General features: G+C 37.0%; 3 long non-coding RNA genes across 3 annotated transcripts; all 3 read left to right on the top strand.

Annotated features, from left to right (window-relative positions):
• Positions 1-1235: 1235 nt before the first annotated feature.
• On the top strand, positions 1236-4961 carry LOC148645873 (uncharacterized). Its single transcript, XR_015928071.1, has 6 exons — positions 1236-1724; positions 2021-2082; positions 3140-3239; positions 3378-3439; positions 3851-3947; positions 4159-4961. It is a non-coding gene; the product is annotated as an uncharacterized LOC148645873 (long non-coding RNA).
• Positions 4962-7117: 2156 nt separating this feature from the next.
• LOC148645874 (uncharacterized) lies at positions 7118-10131 on the top strand. The gene is made up of 7 exons (XR_015928197.1): positions 7118-7189; positions 7493-7540; positions 7837-7898; positions 8956-9055; positions 9194-9255; positions 9667-9763; positions 9975-10131. It is a non-coding gene; the product is annotated as an uncharacterized LOC148645874 (long non-coding RNA).
• Positions 10132-12933: 2802 nt separating this feature from the next.
• LOC148645875 (uncharacterized) lies at positions 12934-15947 on the top strand. Its single transcript, XR_015928199.1, has 7 exons — positions 12934-13005; positions 13309-13356; positions 13653-13714; positions 14772-14871; positions 15010-15071; positions 15483-15579; positions 15791-15947. It is a non-coding gene; the product is annotated as an uncharacterized LOC148645875 (long non-coding RNA).
• The last annotated feature ends 2685 nt before the right edge of the window (positions 15948-18632 follow it).

The raw sequence follows: 18632 nt of genomic DNA on the forward strand, positions 1-18632 counted from the left end.
AAACTTATTTTCATTGGACCCACAGAAAAGTCAAAGTTGTCCATAGAAATGCCCGTCTAAAGCTCTATGAGGACCGCTGCCGTGGTAGAATTCTGGCCATCACAGAGGACAGTCACCACCCCGGGCATGAGCTCTTCACCCCACTGCCCTCAGGCAAGAGATATAAGAGCATACGGACACTTACCACTAGATTCTTCAATAGCTTCTATCCACAAGCAGTGAGACTGGCGAACACATTTAGCCATCCCCCTCGGACCACACCCACACCATCACCATCTACCTCATTGTAATTTATTTATTGTACGTCTCCAGTCATTGTTTACATGTCTGTATTGTTTACATTCAAACTGCCTGCATGTTTACTTGCACATTGTCTATTGTTTGCACATTGTCTTGATGCACTGTTTGCACTTTGTTTTGTTTTTACACTTGTTTTACAATCGAGAGACTTTCTGTAAGTAAGAATTCCATTGTACCAGTACCGGTTACATATGGCAATAAAGTTCAAGTTCAAGTTCAAGTTCAAGTTCTTTGCCTGTTAAGAGTTAACAATTAGGTCCTCAAGAACTGTTTTACGGTTTTCTACACTCCTGGCTGGCCAAGGTCTCTTTAAGGTCTCTTAAGTGGAGGTGTAACTCATGTATCCTACATGTGATTTAGCAACATGAAAGGGAATAGCTTCTTATCGGATTATGGTCTTGGTTAACTGCCTAAGGCTGACCTAAGTGCCTAACTTTCTGACTTTCTTTATACCTTATATGTTAAGAAGCTTCTTCTGACCAATCAGAAATGTATGCTTTATGTATGAACATTTTGCTCATCAAAGTGAGTGAGAGACAAGGTTAACAGAAATTAGCCACGGCAGTAAATGACAGCATATTTTTGGGTTCTTAAATGGTCTCTACCTGGCACACCTGCAGTGCAAACTGACACACACTGTTTAGAGAAACAGCTACTCTATTACTAATATTAATGAAACATTTCTTATTCTATGGAACAAAAACAAACAGTAAAACTAAAACACAGATCTCTTAGCTTCCTATTTCATGAACCAGATGACTGAATGACCAAGCCTAACTAGTAGCCAGAACCCCAGTTAACCCTCCGTAACACAAAGTTTAACCACACGACAGGAACTCTTTCAAACTGAGTGAAAATCATAAATGGATCCATAACTTTACATCAATTTACTATGTGTTGCCAATACCTGCATTTACATTTAGAACGAATGATGTCATAGAACCAGCATCACACCAGTTCCAGGTGTCTCCAAGGAGACAACAGAACTTCAGTTGTGTTTGCTAAAATACACACTTTGAAACATACTGTAACACTTAGTTAACATGTCTGGTTTAGTTGAAGAATCGGCTAAGGTAAGTTTCAGGGTTTAATGGTGGGATGGCACCTGTGCTTTTTTCCCCCAACCGCTAGAATATGATTCGCACCAAACCCAAAAGAAATACTGCACAGTTCAGGAACTTCATCAACCTAGCAACTGTAAAATAAGCTTACAAACAACTGAATTGAAATGCCAAAAAGTTCAGAGAAAGGCACAAACTATGTTTACTTGGGGTTTACAAAATTAAAGCTAACTAAAACTGTAATGATAAACAATCATGCTGCCAATGGACAGAGAAATATCATGTTTTTTGAATAATGTATTATTTGTTACATAGGAACCCAGTATAAGGGAATCCCTTGCGATCCTGTCTGCAGAGATAAAGGTAAGTATTGTTTTCTCTTTAGCTCTGTCACTCCAAGAAATATAATGAACATAAATATATTTGCCAATCTTTTCATAGTAATCCAAACAACTCTGCGTGTATCTGACATTTGTAATATTTATCTACCGCAGTATAACTCTTCTGGCAAGGCGATTGGTATTGTACCTTGAAAGAAAACTGATTGGAAATGTCATGTACTCTATGGTTTCTATTGATGTCAAGTGGCAAATGTTGACTGGTGATGTTATGTGAATCTTAGGAAATGGTCATTTTTCAATCGAGTCTATGTTTCTCAGAATTTGAGACAGAGAGGTCAATCTCTGCAATCCGAGCTGAGGGCATTTCTTGGAATGGAAAGGTAAGAGCAACGTGTTCTTTGATATTCTCTTAAGACTCTTCGCCAGATTTAACGATGAAAAATGTAAATAATAATAACAAACATTATTTTATATAGTGCCTTGAAAGGTGGCTTCTTTACAGAATGACAAAACCAACTACAATAAATAATACACAAGATATGCATGATGACAATACACAGTTAGAGGAGACAGTAGATGGTCATTGTCAGTGTATTCTGAAGGTAGTTTTCCAATTTTTTGGAACGGGGTAAAAGAGGCCACCTCTACTAGAATCTTTGTCCTAACCAAAAATGTAACAAAGTATAATAATAATATTAAAAAGAATAATAATAAACTTTATCTATAGAGCACCTTTCATACAAATAGTGCTTTGGTGCTTTAAAAACCAAGCGTAAAAATAAAATATTAAAATTGAGAGATATACTTTCAGTTGTAAAGGAAAATACAGCAATACAGTAAAGCAACATACATGTCAATTAAATAAATAAAAATTAGGAAAGTCGTAATAAAATAAGAACAATTAAAGAGAACTAAAAAAAGAAACAGAAATAGAAAGAACAAAGAACCACTTTAACTAAAAGCAACATTTTCAAATGTTTTTTAAAACAATGTACCGAGCTTGGCTGCCTAATAAAAAGTGGAAGTGAGTTTCATAATTTGGAAGCATAAAAACAAAAAGCAGCCTCTCCACTCTTTCTGCATTTCACATGTGGTATTTGCAGTAGGCCAGTATGTGCAGATCTCAGGTCACGTATAGGAACATATGAAGACAGACATTCAGTAAGGTACAGACGTGCTAGGTCGCTTAAAGCTTTAAAAACAAGTAAAAGAACTTTCAAATTTATCCTAGATAATACAGGTGACCAGTGAAGTTTTTTCAAAACAGGAATGATATTCTCTTTCTTGTATTTGTTAGGATCTGTGCTACTGCATTTCGAACAAGTAGTGAGGGATTTATTGTTTTCTTGGGAAGCCCACAAAACAGAGCATTATAATCATATCCACATCAATGTGAGCAATGGAGAAGTCAAATTAACGTGTCTAAATATCATCTAGTTCTATCCCAGGGAAGAGGGCTGTTGCCTACACAGACGACAAGACACAAAACGCTCAACTGTGCAAAACACGCATAAGGACATCAGTCAGGAGGAACAAGGTAAAGTGTTTTTTCTTCTTCACCATGGTCATGTAGTTTCACTCCAAGCACTGTCATATGAAATAACTGTGGAAACGACCTCCCCAACATTTTGGGTTGTTGCATTTTGCTTCAATGAATTTTAACCTTTTCTTTTAGACATTAAGAGGAAGGACACATTCACCCTTGGTAGAGATTCAGTTGTTCTATGAGATGTCAAGGTGAGAATTAACCACTTCAGGGAAAAGTCAATCCACATAACTGAAAAAGGGGCAATGAACAGGATATGGGGATTTTGCTAGTTATAAAGTACAATAATCATCATTACATGATCTAAGACTACTGAAGTATAAGCTGTGTCCCTGACTGATTAATTAGCAAATTCATCTTTGTAGAGTGCAGCTACTATCTATTCAGTGGCATTTCCTTAAAACAATTGTATTCCCACATTCTGAATATGGAGTGAGATCATGTAGAGAATGTTGGACTTGTAATAACTTATTGAAGGATAATAATAATCAACGAAAGTGCTTAAAAGTATCAACAAATGCCTTCAAAGTACTTGACACGTACTTTGCTTTCAAAAGTGAAACATAATTAATGCTTACGTAAGATTTCTCTTGACTTCTCAGGAGTATACTAACTCCAAGGACAAGTAACATCACAAACCATTATTTAAGTGCTGATGTTGGAGCTGCAATACTACTACCAAGACAAAAAATGATACAGGTAACACTGCTTTCAGATTTCTAAGAATTGCTAAAATAGTATGTTTACAGAGCATTCAGAGTTGAGAATATGACAAGTTCCTACCATCTCAAACACTGCCAATCTAGAACAAAAAGAAAGTACTTGAACGCCTGCAGTAATCGAACACAAACCAGAACATATCAGTGCATGACAAGGAAATGTAGTCACAAAATGATTCTACCCTTTCAAGTCCCAAAAAGGACCGAGGAACTTACCGGAGGCGATACCTGGATTTCAAACAGAGTACAATGTAGCCACTGTAGGGGAGAACATCACAGAGAGCTCTTCTCAGATTGCTCAGAGTCAGCCCCAGCACCCTGTCCTGACTGAAGCAGACAAAGTGGTCAAACAGGCAGGTAGAAATGAGTAAGGAACAGAGAGTATGGTTATTCTTGCATTGTTTTGTTCGTCTGTCAAAGAAAAGAGTGCTTCTGACTTTTGTCAATGTTCATCTTTATTTTAGGAGAAGAACAAACGGTGGTATCACACTTTGCTCAAGTGTATGATACCATGTGTGTACAGCAGACATCACCAAAGGAACAGGAGACACCTGAGTAGAGAACAAGAATATGAAAAGACTGATGAAAAAAAGCACCAGGAGAAATCCATTGAATATGCACAATCTCGTCCAGTATTTCAATGAAAAGTTTCAGTGTTGTTTTTAGTGTCGTCGTATTGCATACATTTAAAACAATGTGTCTTGTTTAATGAACAATTTGATTTACTTTAGTAAAAAGTGTTGTTTACTGTAGTCCTAGCATGGATGCAATTGTTAGAAAAAACTTGAATGAAAAACTGAATGTTTCATACAATATGGGTTTGTGTTAACCCACACACCTAAGTGAAATGTTTGATTACGTTTACAAGACATAACACATAGTTCAGTTGAGTGTGAAAGGGAACAACAGAGAAAGTCACAAACAAAACATTTGTGAAGGACTTGATGAATGTTTTTTCTTTAGAAATGACAAAAAATAAAGAATTTTTCAACAAGATGTCTTTCTATAGCGAGTTTCATTTGAGATAGTCTTTTCTTAGAAGTGCAAGAGTGGTATTCCCTACAACTTATTCCCCAATTTGATCATTCTCAGAAATTAGGAGACGGAAACCACACCTACTGTAATATTAGACCTTGTAACAAGGCAACTAGGTTTCAATGGCTTAAAAGGTGCAGAAAGAGGCTCATGTATAATGACCTCCAGTGTCCCACAGGTTTCCCAAATCATTTCTTAGAGTATGGAAAAAGAGGAAATAAAGTGTCTACAGAAAGCGTATACCCCCTTGAACTTTGTTCAGTTTGTTGCGCCAGTGCCCGAGTTTCATGCAATTAAATGAGGACCTCTATCTCACACCACATATGTTATACTTTCAATGGGAAAAAAGGAAATATTACAATTGTATACATTTTCACCCACATGTTAATATTTGGTAGAAGCCCTTTTCACAGCAATTTCAGCTGTGAGTCTGTTGGTAATGGGCTCCACCACCTCTGCACCAACAAGATTTGATAATATTTGAGAATTTCAGAAGTCTGTCTGGTTTAGCTGAAGAATCAGCTAAGGTAAGTTTCAGGAAGAGCATCTGATTTCTTTCAATAAAGCAGAACAGAGAAAAAACACACAATACAAAATCATGAGAATTTGTATCCATATGACACTTTGACTCGAATACTTTTATCAGACCTACACAGAGTATATACTGTACACACTTTTTCAGCCCAGGTTTATACATTTGGATCTGCCATTTGTAGGTGTTTTTGTGTCTTAGCTCAACACTGTGAAACCTGTAGTTACAAACATGGAGGATGAAGAAATGAAGACATATATTGTACCTCTGACCGGCTTACCTTCCAAGAGGTGAAAGATGAAACTTTTCCTTTATCGTCAACTCAGTGAATGTCTTTAAACTTTCGAAAACTGTAACAAAGAATAAGTTAAAAAACTTATTTTCATTGGACCCACAGAAAAGTCAAAGTTGTCCATAGAAATGCCCGTCTAAATCAGAAATCTACAGCACAAAGGCAGTAGCCTTTCGGGACATAAAAATGAAATCAGACTTTACTCAGACGAATTGCCCTTGGTCACGGACATCTTGCTATCAGTCACTACAAAGATGTTTTCTCTCGTGCCATGGCTTGCCTGACTTGCTTCTTCTGCTGGATGGCTTCTGGTCGCTGGTCAGGATCGACAGCCAGCATGTCCCGGAGCAGTTTCCTTAGCTCAGTGCTTATGGCTCTATTTACTTTCAGGGGGATGTGGAACTGCAGCCAGGGGTTCTCATCCAGGGCCTCTCCAACAGGCCCTGACAGACATATGCTCCTGTATCGGAAACACACTTTAGTTCAATTCTAAAATATTTCTCATAGGACTGAAGGAACCTTTGCCTGTTAAGAGTTAACAATTAGGTCCTCAAGAACTGTTTTACGGTTTTCTACACTCCTGGCTGGCCAAGGTCTCTTTAAGGTCTCTTAAGTGGAGGTGTAACTCATGTATCCTACATGTGATTTAGCAACATGAAAGGGAATAGCTTCTTATCGGATTATGGTCTTGGTTAACTGCCTAAGGCTGACCTAAGTGCCTAACTTTCTGACTTTCTTTATACCTTATATGTTAAGAAGCTTCTTCTGACCAATCAGAAATGTATGCTTTATGTATGAACATTTTGCTCATCAAAGTGAGTGAGAGACAAGGTTAACAGAAATTAGCCACGGCAGTAAATGACAGCATATTTTTGGGTTCTTAAATGGTCTCTACCTGGCACACCTGCAGTGCAAACTGACACACACTGTTTAGAGAAACAGCTACTCTATTACTAATATTAATGAAACATTTCTTATTCTATGGAACAAAAACAAACAGTAAAACTAAAACACAGATCTCTTAGCTTCCTATTTCATGAACCAGATGACTGAATGACCAAGCCTAACTAGTAGCCAGAACCCCAGTTAACCCTCCGTAACACAAAGTTGAACCACACGACAGGAACTCTTTCAAACTGAGTGAAAATCATAAATGGATCCATAACTTTACATCAATTTACTATGTTGTGCCAATACCTGCATTTACATTTAGAACGAATGATGTCATAGAACCAGCATCACACCAGTTCCAGGTGTCTCCAAGGAGACAACAGAACTTCAGTTGTGTTTGCTAAAATACACACTTTGAAACATACTGTAACACTTAGTTAACATGTCTGGTTTAGTTGAAGAATCGGCTAAGGTAAGTTTCAGGGTTTAATGGTGGGATGGCACCTGTGCTTTTTTCCCCCAACCGCTAGAATATGATTCGCACCAAACCCAAAAGAAATACTGCACAGTTCAGGAACTTCATCAACCTAGCAACTGTAAAATAAGCTTACAAACAACTGAATTGAAATGCCAAAAAGTTCAGAGAAAGGCACAAACTATGTTTACTTGGGGTTTACAAAATTAAAGCTAACTAAAACTGTAATGATAAACAATCATGCTGCCAATGGACAGAGAAATATCATGTTTTTTGAATAATGTATTATTTGTTACATAGGAACCCAGTATAAGGGAATCCCTTGCGATCCTGTCTGCAGAGATAAAGGTAAGTATTGTTTTCTCTTTAGCTCTGTCACTCCAAGAAATATAATGAACATAAATATATTTGCCATTCTTTTCATAGTAATCCAAACAACTCTGTGTGTATCTGACATTTGTAATATTTATCTACCGCAGTATAACTCTTCTGGCAAGGCGATTGGTATTGTACCTTGAAAGAAAACTGATTGGAAATGTCATGTACTCTATGGTTTCTATTGATGTCAAGTGGCAAATGTTGACTGGTGATGTTATGTGAATCTTAGGAAATGGTCATTTTTCAATCGAGTCTATGTTTCTCAGAATTTGAGACAGAGAGGTCAATCTCTGCAATCCGAGCTGAGGGCATTTCTTGGAATGGAAAGGTAAGAGCAACGTGTTCTTTGATATTCTCTTAAGACTCTTCGCCAGATTTAACGATGAAAAATGTAAATAATAATAACAAACATTATTTTATATAGTGCCTTGAAAGGTGGCTTCTTTACAGAATGACAAAACCAACTACAATAAATAATACACAAGATATGCATGATGACAATACACAGTTAGAGGAGACAGTAGATGGTCATTGTCAGTGTATTCTGAAGGTAGTTTTCCAATTTTTTGGAACGGGGTAAAAGAGGTCACCTCTACTAGAATCTTTGTCCTAACCAAAAATGTAACAAAGTATAATAATAATATTAAAAATAATAATAATAAACTTTATCTATAGAGCACCTTTCATACAAATAGTGCTTTGGTGCTTTAAAAACCAAGCGTAAAAATAAAATATTAAAATTGAGAGATATACTTTCAGTTGTAAAGGAAAATACAGCAATACAGTAAAGCAACATACATGTCAATTAAATAAATAAAAATTAGGAAAGTCGTAATAAAATAAGAACAATTAAAGAGAACTAAAAAAAGAAACAGAAATAGAAAGAACAAAGAACCACTTTAACTAAAAGCAACATTTTCAAATGTTTTTTAAAACAATGTACCGAGCTTCGCTGCCTAATAAAAAGTGGAAGTGAGTTTCATAATTTGGAAGCATAAAAACAAAAAGCAGCCTCTCCACTCTTTCTGCATTTCACATGTGGTATTTGCAGTAGGCCAGTATGTGCAGATCTCAGGTCACGTATAGGAACATATGAAGACAGACATTCAGTAAGGTACAGACGTGCTAGGTCGCTTAAAGCTTTAAAAACAAGTAAAAGAACTTTCAAATTTATCCTAGATAATACAGGTGACCAGTGAAGTTTTTTCAAAACAGGAATGATATTCTCTTTCTTGTATTTGTTAGGATCTGTGCTACTGCATTTCGAACAAGTAGTAAGGGATTTATTGTTTTCTTGGGAAGCCCACAAAACAGAGCATTATAATCATATCCACATCAATGTGAGCAATGGAGAAGTCAAATTAACGTGTCTAAATATCATCTAGTTCTATCCCAGGGAAGAGGGCTGTTGCCTACACAGACGACAAGACACAAAACGCTCAACTGTGCAAAACACACATAAGGACATCAGTCAGGAGGAACAAGGTAAAGTGTTTTTTCTTCTTCACCATGGTCATGTAGTTTCACTCCAAGCACTGTCATATGAAATAACTGTGGAAACGACCTCCCCAACACTTTGGGTTGTTGCATTTTGCTTCAGGGAATTTTAACCTTTTCTTTTAGACATTAAGAGGAAGGACGCATTCACCCTTGGTAGAGATTCAGTTGTTCTATGAGATGTCAAGGTGAGAATTAACCACTTCAGGGATAAGTCAATCCACATAACTGAAAAAGGGGCAATGAACAGGATATGGGGATTTTGCTAGTTATAAAGTACAATAATCATCATTACATGATCTAAGACTACTGAAGTATAAGCTGTGTCCCTGACTGATTAATTAGCAAATTCATCTTTGTAGAGTGCAGCTACTATCTATTCAGTGGCATTTCCTTAAAACAATTGTATTCCCACATTCTGAATATGGAGTGAGATCATGTAGAGAATGTTGGACTTGTAATAACTAATTGAAGGATAATAATAATCAACGAAAGTGCTTAAAAGTATCAACAAATGCCTTCAAAGTACTTGACACGTACTTTGCTTTCAAAAGTGAAACATAATTAATGCTTACGTAAGATTTCTCTTGACTTCTCAGGAGTATACTAACTCCAAGGACAAGTAACATCACAAACCATTATTTAAGTGCTGATGTTGGAGCTGCAATACTACTACCAAGACAAAAAATGATACAGGTAACACTGCTTTCAGATTTCTAAGAATTGCTAAAATAGTATGTTTACAGAGCATTCAGAGTTGAGAATATGACAAGTTCCTACCATCTCAAACACTGCCAATCTAGAACAAAAAGAAAGTACTTGAACGCCTGCAGTAATCGAACACAAACCAGAACATATCAGTGCATGACAAGGAAATGTAGTCACAAAATGATTCTACCCTTTCAAGTCCCAAAAAGGACCGAGGAACTTACCGGAGGCGATACCTGGATTTCAAACAGAGTACAATGTAGCCACTGTAGGGGAGAACATCACAGAGAGCTCTTCTCAGATTGCTCAGAGTCAGCCCCAGCACCCTGTCCTGACTGAAGCAGACAAAGTGGTCAAGCAGGCAGGTAGAAATGAGTAAGGAACAGAGAGTATGGTTATTCTTGCATTGTTTTGTTCGTCTGTCAAAGAAAAGAGTGCTTCTGACTTTTGTCAATGTTCATCTTTATTTTAGGAGAAGAACAAACGGTGGTATCACACTTTGCTCAAGTGTATGATACCATGTGTGTACAGCAGACATCACCAAAGGAACAGGAGACACCTGAGTAGAGAACAAGAATATGAAAAGACTGATGAAAAAAAGCACCAGGAGAAATCCATTGAATATGCACAATCTCGTCCAGTATTTCAATGAAAAGTTTCAGTGTTGTTTTTAGTGTCGTCGTATTGCATACATTTAAAACAATGTGTCTTGTTTAATGAACAATTTCATTTACTTTAGTAAAAAGTGTTGTTTACTGTAGTCCTAGCATGGATGCAATTGTTAGAAAAAACTTGAATGAAAAACTGAATGTTTCATACAATATGGGTTTGTGTTAACCCACACACCTAAGTGAAATGTTTGATTACGTTTACAAGACATAACACATAGTTCAGTTGAGTGTGAAAGGGAACAACAGAGAAAGTCACAAACAAAACATTTGTGAAGGACTTGATGAATGTTTTTTCTTTAGAAATGACAAAAAATAAAGAATTTTTCAACAAGATGTCTTTCTATAGCGAGTTTCATTTGAGATAGTCTTTTCTTAGAAGTGCAAGAGTGGTATTCCCTACAACTTATTCCCCAATTTGATCATTCTCAGAAATTAGGAGACGGAAACCACACCTACTGTAATATTAGACCTTGTAACAAGGCAACTAGGTTTCAATGGCTTAAAAGGTGCAGAAAGAGGCTCATGTATAATGACCTCCAGTGTCCCACAGGTTTCCCAAATCATTTCTTAGAGTATGGAAAAAGAGGAAATAAAGTGTCTACAGAAAGCGTATACCCCCTTGAACTTTGTTCAGTTTGTTGCGCCAGTGCCCGAGTTTCATGCAATTAAATGAGGACCTCTATCTCACACCACATATGTTATACTTTCAATGGGAAAAAAGGAAATATTACAATTGTATACATTTTCACCCACATGTTAATATTTGGTAGAAGCCCTTTTCACAGCAATTTCAGCTGTGAGTCTGTTGGTAATGGGCTCCACCACCTCTGCACCAACAAGATTTGATAATATTTGAGAATTTCAGAAGTCTGTCTGGTTTAGCTGAAGAATCAGCTAAGGTAAGTTTCAGGAAGAGCATCTGATTTCTTTCAATAAAGCAGAACAGAGAAAAAACACACAATACAAAATCATGAGAATTTGTATCCATATGACACTTTGACTCGAATACTTTTATCAGACCTACACAGAGTATATACTGTACACACTTTTTCAGCCCAGGTTTATACATTTGGATCTGCCATTTGTAGGTGTTTTTGTGTCTTAGCTCAACACTGTGAAACCTGTAGTTACAAACATGGAGGATGAAGAAATGAAGACATATATTGTACCTCTGACCGGCTTACCTTCCAAGAGGTGAAAGATGAAACTTTTCCTTTATCGTCAACTCAGTGAATGTCTTTAAACTTTCGAAAACTGTAACAAAGAATAAGTTAAAAAACTTATTTTCATTGGACCCACAGAAAAGTCAAAGTTGTCCATAGAAATGCCCGTCTAAATCAGAAATCTACAGCACAAAGGCAGTAGCCTTTCGGGACATAAAAATGAAATCAGACTTTACTCAGACGAATTGCCCTTGGTCACGGACATCTTGCTATCAGTCACTACAAAGATGTTTTCTCTCGTGCCATGGCTTGCCTGACTTGCTTCTTCTGCTGGATGGCTTCTGGTCGCTGGTCAGGATCGACAGCCAGCATGTCCCGGAGCAGTTTCCTTAGCTCAGTGCTTATGGCTCTATTTACTTTCAGGGGGATGTGGAACTGCAGCCAGGGGTTCTCATCCAGGGCCTCTCCAACAGGCCCTGACAGACATATGCTCCTGTATCGGAAACACACTTTAGTTCAATTCTAAAATATTTCTCATAGGACTGAAGGAACCTTTGCCTGTTAAGAGTTAACAATTAGGTCCTCAAGAACTGTTTTACGGTTTTCTACACTCCTGGCTGGCCAAGGTCTCTTTAAGGTCTCTTAAGTGGAGGTGTAACTCATGTATCCTACATGTGATTTAGCAACATGAAAGGGAATAGCTTCTTATCGGATTATGGTCTTGGTTAACTGCCTAAGGCTGACCTAAGTGCCTAACTTTCTGACTTTCTTTATACCTTATATGTTAAGAAGCTTCTTCTGACCAATCAGAAATGTATGCTTTATGTATGAACATTTTGCTCATCAAAGTGAGTGAGAGACAAGGTTAACAGAAATTAGCCACGGCAGTAAATGACAGCATATTTTTGGGTTCTTAAATGGTCTCTACCTGGCACACCTGCAGTGCAAACTGACACACACTGTTTAGAGAAACAGCTACTCTATTACTAATATTAATGAAACATTTCTTATTCTATGGAACAAAAACAAACAGTAAAACTAAAACACAGATCTCTTAGCTTCCTATTTCATGAACCAGATGACTGAATGACCAAGCCTAACTAGTAGCCAGAACCCCAGTTAACCCTCCGTAACACAAAGTTGAACCACACGACAGGAACTCTTTCAAACTGAGTGAAAATCATAAATGGATCCATAACTTTACATCAATTTACTATGTTGTGCCAATACCTGCATTTACATTTAGAACGAATGATGTCATAGAACCAGCATCACACCAGTTCCAGGTGTCTCCAAGGAGACAACAGAACTTCAGTTGTGTTTGCTAAAATACACACTTTGAAACATACTGTAACACTTAGTTAACATGTCTGGTTTAGTTGAAGAATCGGCTAAGGTAAGTTTCAGGGTTTAATGGTGGGATGGCACCTGTGCTTTTTTCCCCCAACCGCTAGAATATGATTCGCACCAAACCCAAAAGAAATACTGCACAGTTCAGGAACTTCATCAACCTAGCAACTGTAAAATAAGCTTACAAACAACTGAATTGAAATGCCAAAAAGTTCAGAGAAAGGCACAAACTATGTTTACTTGGGGTTTACAAAATTAAAGCTAACTAAAACTGTAATGATAAACAATCATGCTGCCAATGGACAGAGAAATATCATGTTTTTTGAATAATGTATTATTTGTTACATAGGAACCCAGTATAAGGGAATCCCTTGCGATCCTGTCTGCAGAGATAAAGGTAAGTATTGTTTTCTCTTTAGCTCTGTCACTCCAAGAAATATAATGAACATAAATATATTTGCCATTCTTTTCATAGTAATCCAAACAACTCTGTGTGTATCTGACATTTGTAATATTTATCTACCGCAGTATAACTCTTCTGGCAAGGCGATTGGTATTGTACCTTGAAAGAAAACTGATTGGAAATGTCATGTACTCTATGGTTTCTATTGATGTCAAGTGGCAAATGTTGACTGGTGATGTTATGTGAATCTTAGGAAATGGTCATTTTTCAATCGAGTCTATGTTTCTCAGAATTTGAGACAGAGAGGTCAATCTCTGCAATCCGAGCTGAGGGCATTTCTTGGAATGGAAAGGTAAGAGCAACGTGTTCTTTGATATTCTCTTAAGACTCTTCGCCAGATTTAACGATGAAAAATGTAAATAATAATAACAAACATTATTTTATATAGTGCCTTGAAAGGTGGCTTCTTTACAGAATGACAAAACCAACTACAATAAATAATACACAAGATATGCATGATGACAATACACAGTTAGAGGAGACAGTAGATGGTCATTGTCAGTGTATTCTGAAGGTAGTTTTCCAATTTTTTGGAACGGGGTAAAAGAGGTCACCTCTACTAGAATCTTTGTCCTAACCAAAAATGTAACAAAGTATAATAATAATATTAAAAATAATAATAATAAACTTTATCTATAGAGCACCTTTCATACAAATAGTGCTTTGGTGCTTTAAAAACCAAGCGTAAAAATAAAATATTAAAATTGAGAGATATACTTTCAGTTGTAAAGGAAAATACAGCAATACAGTAAAGCAACATACATGTCAATTAAATAAATAAAAATTAGGAAAGTCGTAATAAAATAAGAACAATTAAAGAGAACTAAAAAAAGAAACAGAAATAGAAAGAACAAAGAACCACTTTAACTAAAAGCAACATTTTCAAATGTTTTTTAAAACAATGTACCGAGCTTCGCTGCCTAATAAAAAGTGGAAGTGAGTTTCATAATTTGGAAGCATAAAAACAAAAAGCAGCCTCTCCACTCTTTCTGCATTTCACATGTGGTATTTGCAGTAGGCCAGTATGTGCAGATCTCAGGTCACGTATAGGAACATATGAAGACAGACATTCAGTAAGGTACAGACGTGCTAGGTCGCTTAAAGCTTTAAAAACAAGTAAAAGAACTTTCAAATTTATCCTAGATAATACAGGTGACCAGTGAAGTTTTTTCAAAACAGGAATGATATTCTCTTTCTTGTATTTGTTAGGATCTGTGCTACTGCATTTCGAACAAGTAGTAAGGGATTTATTGTTTTCTTGGGAAGCCCACAAAACAGAGCATTATAATCATATCCACATCAATGTGAGCAATGGAGAAGTCAAATTAACGTGTCTAAATATCATCTAGTTCTATCCCAGGGAAGAGGGCTGTTGCCTACACAGACGACAAGACACAAAACGCTCAACTGTGCAAAACACACATAAGGACATCAGTCAGGAGGAACAAGGTAAAGTGTTTTTTCTTCTTCACCATGGTCATGTAGTTTCACTCCAAGCACTGTCATATGAAATAACTGTGGAAACGACCTCCCCAACACTTTGGGTTGTTGCATTTTGCTTCAGGGAATTTTAACCTTTTCTTTTAGACATTAAGAGGAAGGACGCATTCACCCTTGGTAGAGATTCAGTTGTTCTATGAGATGTCAAGGTGAGAATTAACCACTTCAGGGATAAGTCAATCCACATAACTGAAAAAGGGGCAATGAACAGGATATGGGGATTTTGCTAGTTATAAAGTACAATAATCATCATTACATGATCTAAGACTACTGAAGTATAAGCTGTGTCCCTGACTGATTAATTAGCAAATTCATCTTTGTAGAGTGCAGCTACTATCTATTCAGTGGCATTTCCTTAAAACAATTGTATTCCCACATTCTGAATATGGAGTGAGATCATGTAGAGAATGTTGGACTTGTAATAACTAATTGAAGGATAATAATAATCAACGAAAGTGCTTAAAAGTATCAACAAATGCCTTCAAAGTACTTGACACGTACTTTGCTTTCAAAAGTGAAACATAATTAATGCTTACGTAAGATTTCTCTTGACTTCTCAGGAGTATACTAACTCCAAGGACAAGTAACATCACAAACCATTATTTAAGTGCTGATGTTGGAGCTGCAATACTACTACCAAGACAAAAAATGATACAGGTAACACTGCTTTCAGATTTCTAAGAATTGCTAAAATAGTATGTTTACAGAGCATTCAGAGTTGAGAATATGACAAGTTCCTACCATCTCAAACACTGCCAATCTAGAACAAAAAGAAAGTACTTGAACGCCTGCAGTAATCGAACACAAACCAGAACATATCAGTGCATGACAAGGAAATGTAGTCACAAAATGATTCTACCCTTTCAAGTCCCAAAAAGGACCGAGGAACTTACCGGAGGCGATACCTGGATTTCAAACAGAGTACAATGTAGCCACTGTAGGGGAGAACATCACAGAGAGCTCTTCTCAGATTGCTCAGAGTCAGCCCCAGCACCCTGTCCTGACTGAAGCAGACAAAGTGGTCAAGCAGGCAGGTAGAAATGAGTAAGGAACAGAGAGTATGGTTATTCTTGCATTGTTTTGTTCGTCTGTCAAAGAAAAGAGTGCTTCTGACTTTTGTCAATGTTCATCTTTATTTTAGGAGAAGAACAAACGGTGGTATCACACTTTGCTCAAGTGTATGATACCATGTGTGTACAGCAGACATCACCAAAGGAACAGGAGACACCTGAGTAGAGAACAAGAATATGAAAAGACTGATGAAAAAAAGCACCAGGAGAAATCCATTGAATATGCACAATCTCGTCCAGTATTTCAATGAAAAGTTTCAGTGTTGTTTTTAGTGTCGTCGTATTGCATACATTTAAAACAATGTGTCTTGTTTAATGAACAATTTGATTTACTTTAGTAAAAAGTGTTGTTTACTGTAGTCCTAGCATGGATGCAATTGTTAGAAAAAACTTGAATGAAAAACTGAATGTTTCATACAATATGGGTTTGTGTTAACCCACACACCTAAGTGAAATGTTTGATTACGTTTACAAGACATAACACATAGTTCAGTTGAGTGTGAAAGGGAACAACAGAGAAAGTCACAAACAAAACATTTGTGAAGGACTTGATGAATGTTTTTTCTTTAGAAATGACAAAAAATAAAGAATTTTTCAACAAGATGTCTTTCTATAGCGAGTTTCATTTGAGATAGTCTTTTCTTAGAAGTGCAAGAGTGGTATTCCCTACAACTTATTCCCCAATTTGATCATTCTCAGAAATTAGGAGACGGAAACCACACCTACTGTAATATTAGACCTTGTAACAAGGCAACTAGGTTTCAATGGCTTAAAAGGTGCAGAAAGAGGCTCATGTATAATGACCTCCAGTGTCCCACAGGTTTCCCAAATCATTTCTTAGAGTATGGAAAAAGAGGAAATAAAGTGTCTACAGAAAGCGTATACCCCCTTGAATTTTGTTCAGTTTGTTGCGCCAGTGCCAGAATTTCATGCAATTAAATGAGGACCTCTATCTCACACCACATATGTTATACTTTTAATGGGAAAAAAGGAAATATTACAATTGTATACATTTTCACCCACATGTTAATATTTGGTAGAAGCCCTTTTCACAGCAATTTCAGCTGTGAGTCTGTTGGTAATGGGCTCCACCACCTCTGCACCAAAAAGATTTGATAATATTTGAGAATTTCAGAAGTCTGTCTGGTTTAGCTGAAGAATCAGCTAAGGTAAGTTTCAGGAAGAGCATCTGATTTCTTTCAATAAAGCAGAACAGAGAAAAAACACACAATACAAAATCATGAGAATTTGTATCCATATGACACTTTGACTCGAATACTTTTATCAGACCTACACAGAGTATATACTGTACACACTTTTTCAGCCCAGGTTTATACATTTGGATCTGCCATTTGTAGGTGTTTTTGTGTCTTAGCTCAACACTGTGAAACCTGTAGTTACAAACATGGAGGATGAAGACATGAAGACATATATTGTACCTCTGACCGGCCTACCTTCCAAAAGGTGAAAGATGAAACTTTTCCTTTATCGTCAACTCAGTGAATGTCTTTAAACTTTCGAAAACTGTAACAAAGAATAAGTTAAAAAACTTATTTTCATTGGACCCACAGAAACGTCAAAGTTGTCCATAGAAATGCCCGTCTAAATCAGAAACCTACAGCACAAAGTCAGTGGCCTTTCGGGACATAAAAATGAAATCAGACTTTACTCAGACGAATTGCCCTTGGTCACGGACATCTTGCTATCAGTCACTACAAAGATGTTTTCTCTCGTGCCATGGCTTGCCTGACTTGCTTCTTCTGCTGGATGGCTTCTGGTCGCTGGTCAGGATCGACAGCCAGCATGTCCTGTAGCAGTGTCCTTAGCTCAGTGCTTATGGCTCTATTTACTTTCAGGGGGATGTGGAACTGCAGCCAGGGGTTCTCATCCAGGGCCTCTCCAACAGGCCCTGACAGACATATGCTCCTGTATCGGAAACACACTTTAGTTCAATTCTAAAATATTTCTCATAGGACTGAAGGAACCTTTGCCTGTTAAGAGTTAACAATTAGGTCCTCAAGAACTGTTTTACGGTTTTCTACACTCCTGGCTGGCCAAGGTCTCTTTAAGGTCTCTTAAGTGGAGGTGTAACTCATGTATCCTACATGTGATTTAGCAACATGAAAGGGAATAGCTTCTTATCGGATTATGGTCTTGGTTAACTGCCTAAGGCTGACCTGTGCCTAACTTTCTGACTTTCTTTATACCTTATATGTTAAGAAGCTTCCTCTGACCAATCAGAAATGTATGCTTTATGTATGAACATTTTGCTCCTCAAAGTGAGTGAGAGACAAGGTTAACAGAAATTAGCCATGGCAGTAAATGACAGCATATTTTTGGGTTCTTAAATGGTCTCTACCTGGCACACCTGCAGTGCAAACTGACACACACTGTTTAGAGAAACAGCTACTCTATTACTAATATTAATGAAACATTTCTTATTCTATGGAACAAAAACAAACAGTAAAACTAAAACACAGATCTCTTAGCTTCCTATTTCATGAACCAGATGACTGAATGACCAAGCCTAACTAGTAGCCAGAACCCCAGTTAACCCTCCGTAACACAAAGTTGAACCACACGACAGGAACTCTTTCAAACTGAGTGAAAATCATAAATGGATCCATAACTTTACATCAA

Source organism: Lepisosteus platostomus, chromosome 18 (assembly GCF_059453375.1).
Source record: "Lepisosteus platostomus isolate fLepPlt1 chromosome 18, fLepPlt1.hap1, whole genome shotgun sequence".
Lineage (NCBI taxonomy): Eukaryota > Metazoa > Chordata > Actinopteri > Semionotiformes > Lepisosteidae > Lepisosteus > Lepisosteus platostomus.